At 38.2% G+C, this 5,408-nt stretch overlaps 1 pseudogene; it reads right to left on the bottom strand.

Moving 5' to 3' along the window:
- Window positions 1-2,055: 2,055 nt before the first annotated feature.
- On the bottom strand, window positions 2,056-2,705 carry LOC149229135 (histone H3.2-like; annotated as a pseudogene).
- Between the last annotated feature and the right edge of the window lie 2,703 nt (window positions 2,706-5,408).

Genomic DNA, 5,408 nt, shown 5'->3' with positions numbered 1-5,408 from the left:
TGTTTCATCAAGTAATAAATAACAAAATAAATGTAACATCTTTTAATAATAAATAATAAAAACTTAACTTCGAAACAAAGTTCCTTAAAATAAAAAAGTATGTGATATCCCTTAATAATAAATAATAAATACATTAGTATTCATTTGTGAGATTTTAGAGTACACAACTTATTACTGTACGTTTCTAGGCTGGCTGGTTAGCCATCAAAATCATTCCCTAGCTGGCACTTTGATTTGTACAGGCCGCAGCATATCAAAGAGGGGCCGAATGATAAATTTATTAAAAGGGCCGCATTTTTTTTTAAACGACAACATTGTCGTCGAGCGTGTGGCTCATAGGGCATAAACACAAATGTGAATTGCAGGGCTGAGTTTTTATAAACTTTATTACTGTGGCTTTGTAGTCGTGGAAAAAAATATCGTTAAAAAAAAAAAAGAGCCAGTTTAATAAAGGCCAAAATTAAAATGTCAAGCAAAATTATTTTCAAGGCCAAAACATTACGGAGCATGAATTATATTGTCATTGTTTTTGTTATATTGTCATTGTTTTGATGACATTTCCTTACAAATTGAATAGCCATAGGATAATGTCCTTTGCTTTGAGAAATTATAAATTAAAGAAATTATAAATAAATAAAAAGACTTCTTTAACAAAGAAATTATAAATAAATAAAAGATTTTTTAACAAAATCTATATTGCATGTGGCTAGGTTAAAAATAAAAACGTCTTCATCAATTTTAAAAGGATGAGCATATTCATTGTCTTCCTATATTGAGTTCCTTGCATTTGTTTGATCCAAGAGGGTAAGCCTCCTACATTTGCTTCATGCCAATTTGTTGCTTATATCTAAGGGGTATAACAAAGCTATAATTTTGGATTGTGCTTAACAACTTAAAAGAAGTAGAAGGTGTTGCAAAAGAACCTAAAATCCTAAACTAGTTGTAGAGAGGGAGAGAGAGGTGTTGGAATCAAATAAAAGTTATGGATCTAAATTGAAATCAAATCCTAAAAAAAACCACCAATCATGTAAGATTTGATCCATTAAATAGGCCAAACTTCTCCTTTTCTAGCTCCTTTGTACTCCCTATTGAACTCCTTACTCTCTTTCATACCTTACTAGTTATTTTCTTTTGCTATACTTTCCTTTTCACTTCATCATTTTGATGGCTTCTATTAATCATTGACAATAATCAATGCAACCCCCTCCTAATTCCAATTCCAACATCTCAATTTTCCTTTATTCCACTTTAGTAAAGAAAAATATGTAATTCTTAAAATTTAGTAACTAAGAACACTTAATTGAAAACAAAAACTTTGGATCTCCCTTGATTTCTCTATCAACTCTCTCTAATGGTGACATTAGGAATTGTGAGAATAACATATTGGTGTTTCACTAATTATGAGGGCCATCTAGATATTATGATTCTTCTTCATTAACTTCTCCATTTTGTTCTTCATCACCTCCAACTATATTTTGTTCTTCCACACCTCTAATCACCTCCAACTATAATTTGTTCTTCCACACCTCTAACATCCACAAAGTAATGGCTAAACTTAACTAAATATGAAAGCATGGCAAGGTCTTAACTAAATATGAAAGCAGGGCAAGGTCTTCTTCATTAGTGTTGATTACAAAAAATTGATCCATCATGGCTTTGACTCAATTTTGTTAATTCAAACAATTTTACCTCCATGTCCAAGTCGTTTGCTATCAATGATACTCTCTCAAATTTGAAGTTTAGAGATTGCCATCTAAGTAACATATGGCAGAAAGTCAACAAGCCTATCCCTAACGACTATCAATGATACTCTCTCAAATTTGAAGTTTAGAGATTGCCATCTAAGTAACATATGGCAGAAAGTCAACAAGCCTATCCCTATCTTGTTTGCCTCTTTCATCAGACATGCATTAAAATGTGCATTGAAACTAATCAATGTGGGAAAAGAGTCATCAAAAAATATGCCCCCCTTATTTGCCTCTGCGAATGCCATGGCCATCAAAACTTAACAAGGATTTGTTAGCAAGTCAAACACTAAGTATTAAAACACCAAAATTAATTTATAAACAACTATTTAATCATCCGTGCATTGAAATGTGCAACCACAACAAATTAATCTCGATCTCTGGCAACCTCATCAATAGACCAGAGAGAAGGGGTAACAGATATTAGGAAGAGAAAAATGGTGGTGTGAAAACACACCGTTTAATAATTGAAAGATAAAGAATCAAGCCCTCTCTCCACGGATGCGGCGGGCGAGCTGAATATCTTTGGGCATGATGGTCACCCTCTTGGCGTGGATGGCGCAGAGGTTGGTGTCTTCAAAGAGACCCACCAGTACGCCTCCGCCGCCTCTTGGAGCGCAGCCACAGCGGAGGATTGAAACCTCAGATCGGTCTTGAAATCCTGGGCAATCTCCCTCACCAGACGCTGGAAAGGGAGCTTCCTTATCAACAGCTCGGTGCTCTTCTGGTACTTTCGGATCTCACGGAGGGCAACGGTGCCGGGCCTGAATCTGTGAGGCTTCTTCACTCCTCCAGTCGCCGGGGCAGACTTCCGAGCAGCCTTCGTCGCTAGCTGCTTCCGCGGGGCCTTCCCGCCGGTAGATTTCCGGGCTGTCTGCTTCGTGCGGGCCATCTCGCTAATCTTTCTGCTTCTATTCGCTCTGTGTTCAAAGTTGCTCAGCAATGAAGTGCCTTTGCTCTGCACCCGCTGGTCCTTTTATTCACTTGCTCGATTTCAAATTCCCGCCAATACATCTCCACCGTCCAATTTTCACCCTGATCCACGGCGCCCGATCTTCCTATTCTTCTCCCACGCCACGGATCGCTGATGGGGCATAACCCTTCACGACACTAATGTATTTTGAACTCGTGGGAGAGCCCACAGGTGGGTAGTAATTTTTTGGTATTCTTACTGCACACCAAAAAAGGTCAGCAAAATTATTGATTATTATTATTGGTTGATACATATTAATATTAATTTTTATTGGACATTAGTTTTGTTAATATAATGTGTTTTATATGGTATATTAAAACAACTATAAATTTTATATCAAAAATAATGTGCTTTTTGGGAAGAATTTATTATTTGATTGATTATATGATTAGCATAAATTTGTTTTAACTTGCGATCTATCAATGTTAAAATGTATTAAATATTTTGAGTTGCAAATTATTTTTAAAGTGCAAAGCTTAGAAAGGTTTGTATTGAAGAGATTTTATCTTTCTTGGTACTAGATAGATTTGTAATTGGCATGGATCTATATATAGTGTGTGTGTCAACTCCATGTTGATTATGGAAGGAATTGCACATCTTCTTCATCTCTAGCCATACATTAATAAAATATTTTAACTATTAAAAAATATTATTTGCATTTGTTTTCTATAATATATACATAGTTCCCTCAATCGGGGTGTGAACCGTCACAATACCCTTCTCGGGATTTACGACATGAGTGATAAGATGGCCAGATTAGTCGAAGGGCGGTCACATCTCGCCCCAAGCATGTGTAGTAGCTGGCGAAGGATAGCAGTTGGGAGTATGGCGTTTAATGCGGCTTAGGGCGCTGCAAAGGTAAATCACCAAGTGGTGGAGGAAGGAAACTTGTTTAATGTAATTGCCCCGATTGAAGGTGGTGGTCGCAGTTGAGGTCTTTGGCGCTCAGAGGTCAAAATGTCGGCCTGCTCGAGTTGGCGTTGTCGGTTCCTGGATGGGCTTACCACCCTCTGGTTTATGGCGCTTGTATGTGCATATGTCTCTTTCTCTATGCCTTTGCCTCGAAGTCTGTGGCATGTTCGAATGGAAGAAAGTAGAGATGGTTGTCATGTTGTTGGTAATAGGAATGATGGATGGTCTGGAAATGACTGTTTGGTTCCGTGGAAAGTCTATGTTGTTGTTAATTTCTCGATGTGTGATGGCAATCTTGTTTCATAAATGGGCATGTTGGGTGGTTCAGGGATCGTAATTTGGAAACCTGGACAATTTTGGGCGTCTATGTTTCTTATCTGTGTGGTGTTTATTTGCCTATTTCTGTCTTCTTTGGCATACTTTATCTAAAATGGGTATGTGTGTTCGCAGTTGGTCTCCTTGCAAATTCGATACAGATTTTTGTGCAAAGAGGGAGGGTTATGTAAGGGTTGGGTGCATTTTTACTTTCACTCTAAAAGCTTCTGCTTTGCATTTGATATATGATGATTTTGTGGTAAAATATATAACCTTGAAGCTCGGGGAGCCGGTTTCTGTTGTTTGGTTTATGCCAAGACTTAAATTATTTAGTCTCGCTCTATGTTATGGTTCTTCTGCGACTGTAGTGATATGTTGTGGCATCCCCCAATGTTGGAAGCCTCCAAGGTTTCCTCTGAGTTTTTGGACTTGGATCTCTCCTAACAGTCAATGTCTCTTGCATGTCTTTAATGTAATTGTCTCGAGTCTGAGTGATCAGAGTATGTTTTGTGGTTGTGGGTTGACCTTTTGGAACCATCCCTCATCATCTCTTTACTATGGGTTTGTCCAGTTTTTAGTTAAATTTATAACAGGCAAGATGGTGTGTTCGACCCCTAGTGCTTACTCGTCAAGAAATGGTGGTCGGGGTAAGAACAGGAAGGAAGAAATGAAAGGTGGTAGAGGCTTCCTCTCTGCTATGCCTCCGGAAAAAAGGGGCAGAAGGTCGGATGTACAAGTCATACCGGAATCAGTGCAAGCTTATACAATTGGTACTCCAGCCCAGGTGCATTAATTGATCGCGTCTTAGGAGTCAGAGCTTAACTAGCACATGGAGACTGAAATGCAGGTGACAGATTGGCGTCTCTTAGCTCCAGATCCGAGCCATACCCGTGGTCGTACACCCAATATAAGCAGACTATTATTTTGTATTAACTCATGAAGAATTTGATGGCTAAAGCCATTATGAATGTGTCAACCAATGCAGCTAAGTTAGACCCTGGCCTCCAGGATATCCAGAAGGAATTGCAACTGATCCAACTCCAAATCCAACAACAGAATATTCGCTTGAGTAGTAGTGAGGAGCAACTCTCATGTCTCCTTCAATCATAGTTACCTGGTTCCAAGGCTAAGGACCATGTTCTGGTAGAGTCCTCTAAAGATGAATAGTGTTTAGGATGTTTGATGACTTTTTTTATCTATATATATGTTGTAAATGTTGAATAGTAGGTATTGTTTTAGTTATTTTGTTGTGGATGCACCTTGGTACTTAGACACTCAGGCCTATAAGGCCAAGTTTGATAGACTTAAACTTATGATATTTTGGATGGCTTATAATGTGTTTCAGTGGCCAACAGATCTGGTTTCCCAATGGGCAAGTTGAGGCCACCGAACGACTTTTTATGATTGTAACTTGCCTTGATTATGAATGAAAGAAGAGGTCCTATGAAGCTTACAAAAATATA

This window comes from Pinus tabuliformis, chromosome J (assembly GCF_031772625.1).
Source record: "Pinus tabuliformis cultivar Carrire ecotype Pingquan chromosome J, CPIR1, whole genome shotgun sequence".
NCBI lineage: Eukaryota > Viridiplantae > Streptophyta > Pinopsida > Pinales > Pinaceae > Pinus > Pinus tabuliformis.
Note: the sequence above shows the minus strand (reverse complement) of the source record. Positions and strands in the feature narration are given on the sequence as shown.